This window comes from Bacillus rossius, chromosome 18 (genome assembly GCF_032445375.1).
Source record: "Bacillus rossius redtenbacheri isolate Brsri chromosome 18, Brsri_v3, whole genome shotgun sequence".
NCBI classification, from domain to species: domain Eukaryota; kingdom Metazoa; phylum Arthropoda; class Insecta; order Phasmatodea; family Bacillidae; genus Bacillus; species Bacillus rossius.
The window spans coordinates 25,865,044-25,878,610 of record NC_086345.1 but is presented as its reverse complement, the minus strand read 5'-3'; the positions used below and the strand labels follow the sequence as shown (position 1 = coordinate 25,878,610).

The window sequence follows — 13,567 nt, the reverse complement described above, 5'->3', positions numbered from 1 at the left end:
AATGAACAGCGGATACGCGAGACACAAACTGTGCATTGTGCCGAAACGTCAGCACTTATGAAAAAATTTCATTTGTTTATTTACAAACTACGTTTGTTGACGTTAAATAAATAATCAAATTTTTTATGCTCCCACGACTTTCTTATTTAAAGATTCTTAATAGTTTTTTTCTATTTAATACAATTATTTAGACCTACGCCATTGAAGTTTTCCACTGTTTGTCATGGAAAAAATCCAATAATGGAGAAAATAAGAACCCTGAACAACACAGCGAACATAAGGATTCAACGATTAAACTAAACAGGTATTGTGGTCGGCACTGGTGAATACAATATGCTTCCAATGACAAAACAGTTGCGTGCTGAGAAACTGCAAACTGTGACTCTGCACAAAAAAAAAACAAGCGCTATGCCGATTAGAGTCAGTTTTGAGCTCGATATCCGAGACCCTTTCTCCAGACAGCTGCGTAACTCATCGATAGAGACCTGCAAAATTCGCGGTTTCGATGGCCTTCAGGATAGACTGCACATACCCCTGTACACTCGGGCAAATAACGCAAGTTCATTGGCTGCCGACTTGTAAGTCATCTCAGCGGGTTTGTCTGTGATTCGAACATTCTTTGGTTGAGGGTTTATAACTGGTTGAAATTCGTCCAGATGAACAGCAAGCCAATAGAAAAATTATCCAAGAGGTATGTGTGTTTGAATTCTAGCCTATCACCGAATGAATCCGCGAATTTTGCAGGTCTCTACTCATCGAGCTTATGTTTTGTTGAAACAGAAACTGCGCCAATAGTTGTGATTTTTAAAACATTGAAGTTTAATCCTGTCTCACGTTTTTTTTTTTTTACGTGCGTATGAGTGTCTGCTGCGTCTGTCGGCGTGACGTCAACGCAGAACAATGCAGACACCTTTTGAATATTAACAATTTTTAAACTGTTTTCTCTTCAGGAATAAACTAACCCGATTGACGCAGTTGAGTAGCTCTGGAGAACACAGCTGTTTAATACACCTGAAATAGATAGCACCCATCATTGTTATGATGCTTCGGAAATTAAACTACGTGTTGAAGATAGACAGGGAAAACAGGGAACCAAATAACTTTTTTTCGCTGTAAGTCGCTATCCCTGCCTACACGCAGGGTTTGCACTGGAAGTAATTTGATCGATAGTGGCAAAGACAAATTTGTAGGGCCGTGTATAGTTTTCGCGAAAAAGATTTCCAGACCAGCTGTGTGTTGAAATTGTGTAGCATTGTCTGTGTTTCGTGGTTGGCTGAGTTTATTTCAGCCAGCGCACCAATCACAGCCATCCAGCGCGGAATGCAAACTCGTCCTGAATGGCCCGGCCAGACAGGGCGATGTCTTCTCTCGCAGACGGCCGCCAATCACAAGGGAACAATGGCATACCTTGTTGCAGTCTAATGAGTGACCAGATTATTTCGGGAAAAATGCATGTTACGGACAACATGACCTACGTTTGAAAGAAATATATATATATATAATCTTCAAATCAGGGCTATTTGCGAAGTAACGCAGCGCTGCTAAAGTTCTTCCCATTGGTGGTACGCGCCCTCGAAGTCCTTCTTAAGGGGATGACGCGAAGGCAACTCGTCCTGGCATCTTGGATGGTTGGGACGGTCTGGCAAATGCCGTCGTTTCACAGGTCTCTTCAGCCGGCGGAACATGACTGTCTGAGGGATTGCTCCCCCTTTTGTTTTGTTGACCCAGCACTCTTAGCTAGAGACCGGAAAAATTCGCGGGTTCAATGAACTCCAGGATAGACTTCAATATCCTTTACACACTTCTGCCAAATGCCAACTGTTCATTGGCTGGCTGACTTGTGAGTCGTCACGACTGGATGGCCTGTGTGATTCGACACTTCTATGAGTGAGGGTCTCTAATTGGCCCCTCAGTCCTCCAGATTAACAGTGGACCAATGGCAGACGCAGCACTAAGGTATAATTATTTGAATTTTAGTAGATAGCACGTAATAAACCAGCGAATTTTTCAGGTCTCTACTCTTAGCCGTTAGGGCCCTGCCGGCCTGGGGGCCCCCACGGGCGTGGATACGAAACACGCTGTACACGTGAGACAGGAGAGGTGTTAGGAGATCCGGCTATGTCCGGAGGCTGAGGCTACCCATCCCAGCATAGACACCACCTTCACATCCCCTGCCTCGCTCAGCTGACCAGACAGTTGGCTGTGTCCTGAGCCCTGTAGACTTCATCAGCAACTGCTGGCGCCTACATCACACTGGGACCCCTCAAGACACCCGGTGGAGGTCCTATCCAAACCTCTTGCCAGCTGTCCGGGCTAGCACCGGAGCTGTGTCGTCGCTCACCACGTCGACCCCGCATCAGGGCTAGGGAACCCTTAAGAGTCTGTTCCGAGCGATCGGAAGAAGACGTCACGGACACAGACAGGTCTGTGCTGCACGCGGGAAACTCCCTGTATACGTCCATGCGGTGCCGTCCAGCCGTCTGCGGTCTCACCACAGACTCGATAGATTTGTATCCCCTCGGAAAGGGTACGTCTCAGAATTTTCTGTACAGTAATGTAATAGACCGGAAAAATTCGCGGTAGGCTAGAATCCAAGTGCGCGTAACCTATTGCCGCTTCAGTGATTGGAACACAGTTTGCCTGAAGGACTGCGAGCCAATGAATGACCCTCAACGTAAGAAGTATATCGAATCACAAGCATCCCAGTTAGCAGGTGTCACGAGTCAGTAGCGAATGAGCAGGTGTAATTTTCCCGCGTACATAGTGGATCGTGGAGTCTATCCTAGAGGTCATCGAAACCACGAATTTTTCCAGTCCCTAGTAATGTATCGATACAAGCACCTAGTTCCTCAGTTTCATACTAGGTAGCGCTGGTAGGGAGTGTCCACAGAATACCTTAGCAAAACAACCGCCTATGTAGCGTAATATTTTAAATTGTCTTCTCTTTCGTCTTTTGTTCTGCGTGTAAACTCTACTTCGACAAGAATATATGATCGGAGGAAAATTCTTATCCCGTGAATTGTCTGTGTTAGTGCACCATACTTACCTAACCTAACCTAATAAGGATAACTTTCAGAATTTTAAAGCAGAAAATAATACCTATGCATTTAAAGAAATCGGAAAGGGTACCTTTCCAGTTTATTTTTCTGTTGTGTCATAGTACAGAAAATTCTGAAAGGTACCATTTTCCGAGGGGATACTTTTCCAGTGCATATTTGCATTAAAAACTAAAACATTTTAAGAAATCGGAAAGGGTACCTTTCCAGTTTCTACCCAGCTACACTACCGCCACCAAAAGTATGAAAGGTACCTTTTCCTTCCCCTTAGGACGTGGCGGACCCGTCACGAACTGGGAAGCCGTCTAGGTATAAACGGTTTAAAAACAACTTTAAAATGCTGGAGGCAACGAGACAACACAGGAGCACATATCTCCGGGTATTGCCGCGAACACTATTTTGTAGAGAGATAGAGTTGTTTTTCACGCGAATGAACAAACGTAAAAAAATCTGTAATTTTATCACAAAAAAAAATACAGTGAGGCATACTTACGCAACCTCATGCTTTCTTCTTTCTTCCGGTGAAGTTTCACTTGTAGCGAAAACAGCGGCCAGGTGCTGCCCACATGTTTTTTCTTTCTTGATTTCAGACTTTCGTGAATTTTATTATAAAATTCGACTCGAGAAGAGATAAGACGTTTGCTCCACCCGACTGTGAAGACAAAGAAAATGCACATGGTGGAATAAGTTGCACGTATTTCTTGTTATAAATAACTTCTCTGAACAGCAGATGAGTGGTGTTCATCCCGCGACTAAATTTGCAAAGGAAAAATTGTATGCAGCGCTTGTAAAGTGATTCACCTGATGCGACCGTCCTTGAACATATACCTACATAAAGTCCTGAAAGTGCAATAACACAATGCAATGAGTAGGGGCAGACATTTTTCGCGAAAAGATCTTAAAACTTATTAGACTGCAACAAGGTATACCCGCACATGTGGTTTCTTCCTTGTGATTGGCGGCCGTCTGCGAGAAAAGTCGTTGCCTTGTTTGACCGAGCCACTCAGGACGCGTTTACTTCGGCAAATGAATCACTGTGTTTGGTGTTGTTACAATCGACATGTACCTGGGAGAAACTCACCCAATCACGAAACACAGACGATGCTACAGTGTTTTAACTTTCATCTAGTCCCGAAATCTTTTCGCGAAATCTGCATGCCCCTAGCAATGAGTAATACCGTGTAGCTAGAGGCATGCAGATTTCGCGAAAAGATTTCGAGACTAGATGAAAGTTAAAACACTGTAACACCGTCTGTGTTTCGTGATTGGGTGAGTTTCTCCCAGGTACATGTCGATTGTAACAACACCAAACACAGTGATTCATTTGCCGAAGTAAACGCGTCCTGAGTGGCTCGGTCAAACAAGGCAACGACTTCTCTCGCAGACGGCCCACCAATCACAAGGAAGAAACCACAGGTGCGGGTATACCTTGTTACAGTCTGATAAGTGTTCAGATCTTTTCGCGAAAAATTCCTGTCCCTAAGTATAGCTTGTCTAGTGATTCAATGGATGATATCGTGCAAACGTTTAAATAATGTCATTAAAGTGCATTTAAACAATGCAATGGGCAAGACCCTATAGCTTGTATAGTGATTCTCCTGATGAAATCGTTCTTAATCATGTAAATAAAGTCATGAAAGTGCACTAACACAATACAGTGTGTATTGTCCATTAATTATTATGCTTCTATAAATAGTTCAACCTTACCATGAAGAAATGGCGCGTAATAGTTTCGTATCAAGTTTTGAATTATCGTTTGTATGTGCCTTGTCGCAAAACCCTTTTATTTAAGAGATATCATTCGTAAATCAATAAAAAAAAAAAATATTTTTTTTCCAAAAACTAAGGGTTTTTTGGATAGCGAAATTTTTAATATGGAATATACATAAAAATGTTTAATTTAAAATTGTTAAGACATGAAATAATGCTCTCAATTCATGCTGGAGTTGAAATATAAACAGGCTTTTAGGATTCTCAAAACCATCAAATAAAAATTTTTGAATTAAGGTTAAAAAAAGGCATTTACAAACTTATCAATTATAGCTATCGCACATTATCAATTCAATTTAAATCACTGTCTAAAACACGAAATTATAGATTGAAAATATTTCGTTAAATTTTCCCCTCAAAGTTTGCCAATGGGTGGAAACAAATAACTTCTATACAATTTTTAAATGAAAGAAGTTCAAATCATTTAATTAGAAGACAATTACAGGAATATATATACGTACCTATATATAACGTAGTTTGACGCGTGCAATAAAATGTGTTTCGCGCACCAAGTAGCCTGCTAGACATTTCATTGTCCTTTCTCCCGTACTTTGTATGTACGGGATAGCTTCACGGAAACTCCTATCTAAATAACTCAACTAGATTCGGCATTTTCGCCCCAGCAGTATCCTCAGAAAGTAAAAAAAATGATTATAATAATTTCAGATGACGATCCTTTTTCTTTACCCACCCAAGTGCATCCATAAAAAATTATTTAACGATATACTATTTATTTTCTTTCGTAACATCCTTTACTCAAATACATTATGTTTTGCATGAAATAATGAAACTCACTAAAGAACGCTTGTGTGTGAGCTACCAGTCTACTTAGTGTCAATGTGCGTACCATTATATTAAAAAAAAAATCACCAGAAACTTCTTGACTTAATTTTTTCTTCTACATATAGGTACACGAACCTGTGCTTAATTTGCATGTAAGCTATATAACATACAAAAAAATATTTTAATAGAAAATATTCTTTTTTTACATCTAATGTCCTATTTCTAATTTTAATAGGAAATTATATTATGCAGTCACTGAAACTCGCAACAAATTTATTTTTTAAAAATATATTTTCTAATGTGAAACGAGAATGCATAACCGTAAAAAAAAGAAAGATTTCCTTTTTTTGGCAACACACACGCTTTTTTTTTAAAAAAAAAAAAAATAACATATTTCAATCTTTCCCGGACCGGCGACGAGAAAATTCTACGGTCGCACCTGATATATTCTCTCTCTCTCTCGTAATCTTATTAGCGATGCGTCGCGCGTCTTGCTCCATGATGGCTTCTAGGGAGATAGGGGATGAAGAGGGGGGTAGCATCAGCGCGTGGGTATAAGCATACCCACCTCAGCGCTGCCGCACGCTCCTGGCAATGCGTCATAATGTCCCGGCATGGTCCCACCACACATTCCCTCCACCACCCAACGAAGACTATCAATCTATATTTTGATTATCACCGGAGCGGCGAGGAGAATCATTACTCAAACGCAATTGGGAAAAACCGATGGTGCATCGGCCAGAGGATTGTAGGGATGACATTTTTTGTTTTAGGGGGAAGGGGTTTGGGTGTAAAAGGGAGGGGGGGGGGGGTAGTGGAATAACGTCGCATGTTTCGCGCGGAAAGACGAGGTTCGGCAAAAGTTTTCTTTTATTTGTTTTTTTTTCGTATGAAAAAAAAAAAACAGGCGAAGGGATGAGAACGTGTAGGATTCCCTCCCTCTCTTTCTCTCTCTATCTCTCACTTCCATAATATCACGAAACACACGCAGAAACTCACCCCCCGACGTTTGGGATCCGCGCGCGCGAAACAAACCACCCCCCCTTCCCCTTCCACCCTCTCCTTTTTTTTCTCCCCCATTCCCCCATAGTACGCCAACCGAAAGCTCTCGATATTGATATATACGAGGGCATAACCCCTCTACCAACCCACCCTCCTCCCCAAGCCTTTCCACAAAAACCAACCCTACACACTTTTCTTTTCGATGACGGTACATGAAAAAAAAAAAAAAAGACGCCGACGTAGTAGTAGCCATGGCGACGCCTGGGAGTTGGGGGGGAGGGGGCGTAATTATGCGTTGGCCACGCCTCCCGCTTGAGTGAGACCACGCCCTTCTCGAAATGAAGCCACGCCCCCCCCACCCCCAACCCACCAAAAGCACTCTCCCACGCGGTTATACAACACTGTAAAATTTTAATATGCACACTACAGAATAGTGTTCGCAGTAATACTGGGTTCGGATTCATACCCGGAGCATTCATGCTTTGTGGCTATCCCAGTAACTTTAATGGTTAAACCGTTCCCTGAATAGTTTTCCAGTATTAACTGAGAGAATAATAAGCATAATAAAACAAAATAAAGTCAAATAGTTGAATATTTGAATAACATTCCCGGTATGCTTGGGGAAAAAAAAATCATGCTTGCACAAGACCATCAATCAAAATTTTAAACTTGGTGCACAATTTTCCGTTAAGGGCGTCAGGAAATATTCAGTATTGTTTTCCAAAATCGCACATAGTACATGCAAAATAAAATTAACCGTATAAATGGGTCGTGCAAATTTACAGTAATTTTTTTGTATTTCGTGTAGTGTTGATAACTATTTCTTGGCAACAAATTTCCAAGGGAAAAACTTTTTCTGTAAAATTTAAAGTAATTTTTTTTTTTCCCTGTGTAACCGTTAGCGGGGCCTTTGACTGTTGGCATGATGGCGATGACGAATAAAATATACATTAGCAAAAAAAAAAGGAACAGGGGAAGATTTTGGGATTCAAACAAAAAAAAAAAAAAGTAATGAGACTGGGTGGAAATTCAGGCCTTTTTTTCTTTTTGGGTCGTAACGCGTTGGGGGCGGGTCTTAATCGTTAGTGGGAGTGGCCTAAAAGAGAAAAGAGAGAAAAGAGAAAAACAAAAAAAAAAGAATGGGGGATAGAATTGGAAGAGACCATGCGGATGTTTCCTTGCATTGAAAAAAAATTCAGCAAATGTGTATTCGGAATGCGGATTATACACACAACCACCCACACACAGGCACGTGAGAAATGTATTCCCTCCCCCCTCCTTTTTTTTCTTCCCCCCCCCCCCCAACCAAGTAAGCAAAACACAGCATCGTATGTGTACTGGCTGGACATCAGAGTTTGCGTTTCCGATATATCCCGCATTTCTATCTCTATTTCTCTCTCGTTCGAATTTCTCCACTGCTCTCTCTCTCTCTCTCTCTCTCTCTCTCTCTCTCTCTAGCGCATGCGACGTGTGCGCGAAGCAAATATTCCACAGAAGTTGAATAGAAAAGAGAGAGAAAGAAAGAAAAGAAAATTTGTAATCGAACACTCACCCGATAGTCGAAGAAATGTCTCCTGAGAACAAGGTCGTATCCTACATTTATTTAAAAAAATAATAATGAAGGAAAGCTACCTTGTGGGGGGGAGGGGAAAGGGTTGTAGGTGCAGGACAATTTCTACATCACTTGAACACGCGTATATGTATTCTATGTTTGTATAGAAAAGGAAACTTCATCACACACACAGAAAAAAAAAAATTTGAAAACATTTTATACAATGTAAATTTCTCTTTGTGTTTGGAACAGAAATATTCATTTTAAATTGTAGATATTTGTAAATTTGTACGTTTACATGAAAACACACAGTATTTGTACAAAATAGTGTTCGCAATAATAACTGGGTTCGGATTCTTACCCGGGCATTTAAGGTTTCTGTTGAACCAGTAACTTTTTTTTCTTCTAAAATAGCTTTCCAGTATTAACTGCGCACATTATTAAGCACGATACAACAAAATAAAGTAAAATGAATGAATATTCTAAATTCATGGTTTAAAAAAAATTATGCTTCAAAGAAACGTTAATTAAAGTATAAAATTATGCTCCAATACTCAGTATTAGCTCGAAATATATACCTGTATGTATATATATACATATATATGCAAAATTAACCATAGCCATGTGTAGTACAAAGCTACAATATCTTTCTTCAAGCTATTTTTTGGCAACTGATTTCCAAAGGAATATTTTGTTAAAGTACATAACTTTTTTCTGTGCACGACCTAGGACGTAAGTGGTTCCCGAGGCTAATATAGGCCTTTGAGCTTAGATCTGAACAAATTGTTATATTCATTTACAAACTAACTGTGGTATTTTGCTTCGCACGGGTGGATAAAGTTTTTTTTCTTCTAACAGAGCAAATTTTTTCTTAAGAATAAATACAACAAAACTAATATCTAAATTAATGTCAAGCTATAACTAATTTTGGTTTCGTATCTGTCACTCGAATTCAAATTTTATTTAAACAATACAGTGTCGATATGCTTGCAGAGTTAATTACAAAAACGTTAAGAAACAACGCCCTTTGAAAACTGGTCAAGATATACGTGTGGTGTCTGTTCAAGAAAAACTTACGAACACACTGAGAGTGGATAAGTAATTCTGTTTCCAGATTTCGCTTTTCAAACTGTTGTTTTAGGAGAGTGAAAATTGCTAAAACTCCAGGTTTTCAGAGTAATTTTTAGGGATGAAACACCCGGTAAAGTTTCTTGAAATCATTGGAAGGACTTGCATTACGTCTTCACCTTCATCTCTCCGCCATATGATGTTATGGTTACCACTCGCTTCACAGCTGCATGCACATTTCCGCGGGACCCTACAAATTTTCGTGCCCCTCCCCCTTGCAAATTTACACGGCCCCCTCAAATTTCTGCGGACCCCCTGCAAATTTCCGCGACCTCCTGCAAATTTCCACCACCCCCTGCAAATTTCCGCAGCCCCCTACAAATTTTCGTGCCCCCCTACAAATATTCGTGGCCCCCCTACAAATCTAGACGTCCCCTCAAATTTCCGTGGGCCTCCTGAAATTCCCACGACCCCCCTTGAAAATTTCCGTCGCCCCCTGCAAACTTCCTCGACCCCTTGCAAACTAGCGCCACCCCCTGCAAACTTTCGCCCCCTGCCAACTTTCGCCCCCCCTGCCAACTTTCGCCCCCCTGCCAACTTTCGCCCCCCTGCCAACTTTCGCCCCCCTGCCAACTTTCGCCACCCCCTGAAAACTTTCGCCACCCCCTGAAAACTTTCGCCACCCCCTGAAAACTTTCGCCACCCCCTGAAAACTTTCGCCACCCCCTGAAAACTTTCGCCACCCCCTGAAAACTTTCACCACCCCCTGAAAACTTTCGCCACCCCCTGAAAACTTTCGCCACCCCCTGAAAAATTTTGGCCACCCCCTGAAAACTTTCGCCACCTCCTGAAAACTTTCGCCACCCCCTGAAAACTTTCGCCATCCCCTGAAAACTTTCGCCAACCCCTGAAAACTTTCGCCACCCCCTGAAAACTTTCGGCACCCCATGAAAACTTTCGCCACCCCCTGAAAACTTTCGCCAAACCCCTGAAAACTTTCGCCACCCCCTGAAAACTTTCGCCACCCCCTGAAAACTTTCGCCACCCCCTGAAAACTTTCGCCACCCCCTGAAAACTTTCGCCACCCCCTGAAAACTTTCGCCACCCCCTGAAAACTTTCGCCACCCCCTGAAAACTTTCGCCCCCCCTGAAAACTTTCGCCCCCCCTGAAAACTTTCGCCACCCCCTGAAAACTTCCGCCACCCCCTGAAAACTTCCGCGGGAACCCCAAATATCTGCGCCCGTGTGTCGAGGCGAGCAAACAGCGCAGGGCTGTGCGTGTGTCCCTAGGCGCTGTCCGAGGCCTGGCGAGTGAAGACGGAGTGAAGACGGAGTGAAGACGCCGCTATGCCGGGCCGGCGCGACGAGTGACTTGTCACTCAAGTCTCTCCTCTCCGGGGCTGTGAGGGCCTCGTCGACATGCGGCGCTGCCCGCCATCGTTCAACATGGCGACATTCTGCGACCTAGGTACGTCGGCGGGGCGATTTAGTTCTGATTCCGACATATTGCGCGCAACAATTATTCTAGAACTTAGAGTAGCGACCGACAAGTTATCGATGTGCAGATACTGACAAGGTTAGATCTTTAACGTAATGTGAGGACTGACACACGTCAGGAATCACATGCAATGCAATAACTTACATGACTTAACCGGTCTATAATGTAGAGACTGATAAGTAGAGACCTGAAAAATTCGCGGGTTCATTACGTGCTATGCTAAAATTCAAATAATTGTATCTTAGTGCTGCTTCTGCCATTGGTCCACTGTTAATCTGGAGGACTGAGGGCCAATTAGAGACCCTCACTCATAGAAGTGTCGAATCACAGGCCACCCAGTCATGAAGAATCACAAGTCAGCAGCCAATGAACAGTTGGCATTTGCCCGAGTGTGTAAAGGATATTGGAACCTAACCTAAAGGTCATTGAACACGCGAATTTTTCCGGTCTCTACTGATAAGTAATGATCGATATGTATATAAGGTATGTCAATTTGAAACCGATATGTCGATACTGGCAAGTCGAGACAAACATGTAGTTTACGACATGTATAGGGCCTATAGTACACGCCAGTAGTACCTACATCAATGTATGTCCGAGGACAGGAGTATGAGTATTAAGGATGAAGATTGTCGGCCGGCATCTTGGATTCTGACGCCACGGCGGCCATATTGTATGACACTGACCTTCAAAATTTGTCAAATATCAAAAATTACCCAAGAATTGCCCAAAATTCGCCAAAATATTCCCGTCAAAAAATCTAAAACAAAAATCAGAAAAATAAAGGTTTCCCTATTTATAGGAAAACATTCCCGTTTTAAGGAAAAATTTCCCGTAGGGTGGTGGGAAATTTTGGATGACATCGCACATTATTGTGCGTATTGTGAGGAATTAACCTTATTTATTTATTTATTTATTTATTTATTTATCGTCTTTATTGGTGGCGAAGTTAAGGCGGCACGCCTTTTCTTACACTTAAACACTTTTCTGCAATTACATCAAATAGTGGAATACTAAAAATTAAGCATGGTATAAGCAGATGTTGACTAAATATTAAGAGAACAAATTAACATTTTAACTTAATGTTCCAATATTAGCTACTACAAAAGATTCAACCATAAATAATTTAAAGTAATTAAAAACTAAGCATAGACATACATAAAAAGGAAAGTGATTAAAGATACAACAAATATTATAAAAAAAAAAGGTGATACTACATTAAAACCAGTCACTCGCACATTCACACACAGATTCAAGCAATAGGGTAGCGGCGAAGTGGTCATGGCAAGCATTTGTTACAAAGATGTCTTTTCAGCCTGTACTTAAAGGAAGCTAGATTTTTTGTTTGCCTTGTCGCTTGGTCTAGTTTATTCCAGAGCCTGCTACTCAAGGTTGCAAAAGATCCCGACAGACATTTGGATGAGTGCACTGGGATAGATAGCATTGGGTTGCGTGTGGATCGCATGTCATGGCTATGGTAGCTATGTAGGTAATTAATACTGGCTGACATATAATGAGGTGATACCTGCTGCAGCACCTTATAAGCAAGAATAAGTATGTGCATTTTGCGTCTTTGTGCAAGAGTGAGCCATTTTAGCTGCTGATAGTATTGGGTTAGATGATCTCGTAATTTAAGGTTTAAAATGTATCTTACGCAGCAGTTCTGGAGCTTCTGTAGTCGCTTTGCTAGTTTATCAGTTAGATCAGGAAAGAGGACATCGCAGTAATCAAAGTGATGCATAATTAATGTTTGAACAGATAGGTTGGAAAAATAGGTACCTACAAATTTTCACTCTAGAAATATAAAACACACATGTTACTTTTTTGTAAGAAAATGAACACTTATTGTATTTTCTTTCGAATTCGAATCACATAACTAAGATAAACACACATAAAAGTAAGCATATACATAACAGTTACTCGAATGACATTCAGTACACATATCGCAGCATAGTTAGTAGATTAAAAATTAACTATTTTTATAATATATTGTGGCACAATGTTCCATGCTCACAGAATCATCACAGTATATGTTCAGAGATTGAACCAAAACATTCTGCCGTACAGTCACACAGTAGTGTAGACTGTTTTGGTAGCATTTTTAATTGTACCATAGCACGAATCTTGCACATTGACACGGTTACTCGACCAAAGGGGAGGCAGTTGCTAGAGCATTGGCATTTTCCTGCAAGCCCTCGAGAGTATGTTGTTGGGCATGCAGCGAAGTATTTGTGTGGCTTCCAACCGATGACTCGTCGAAAATGACTCCGGCATTCGCAGGAAAGTCTGTAACTAAAAAAAAACTGATGCAGCACCCTTCACAACAGGTAGAAGTGTTATAATTGATTATCAGATAAGCATAAAAAAATGGGGTGTGGCTGTGTCATGGACACGGCCGTGTGTTGTACGTGAATACGTGTACGTAATAACAGGTAATATTTTCTATAAAAATTATAAAATACGCTATTTTTTTATGCTTTAACACAATATATACTAACTGTAACTATTTTACACTAATGTTTTATACATGAAATCGATATATTTTGACGAGAGCTGACGATTGAAACTCAAACGAACGTCGTAGCTTCTCCGAGTCAAAAGTAATACTAAACGGAAATCTCGAAACGCAGCAAGATGACCTCAAAATGGCGGCGCTTCCCCCTCCACCGCGCGCGATGCGTCACAGTCCTCACTTGGCGTAACGAATTCTTTGATCCTTTAGCTATCCAGTGGTGTGATTATATTTCGGATGGAGATGATAGATATGTAACTGCAACACCAAACTGTATCCCCCGATTTTGTTATCATTCGTTTTATTGAATTTTCTCGTACTATGGA

General features: G+C 41.3%; 1 long non-coding RNA gene across 1 annotated transcript in view; it reads left to right on the top strand.

The window, feature by feature from the left end:
* The window catches only part of LOC134541198 (uncharacterized), a 97,858-nt gene that overhangs the window by 80,949 nt on the left and 3,342 nt on the right, over nucleotides 1-13,567 (top strand). Inside the window, exon 2 of the long non-coding RNA XR_010076569.1 lies at nucleotides 10,522-10,699. This is a non-coding gene — a long non-coding RNA (uncharacterized LOC134541198). The remainder of the gene's footprint in view (nucleotides 1-10,521; nucleotides 10,700-13,567) is intronic.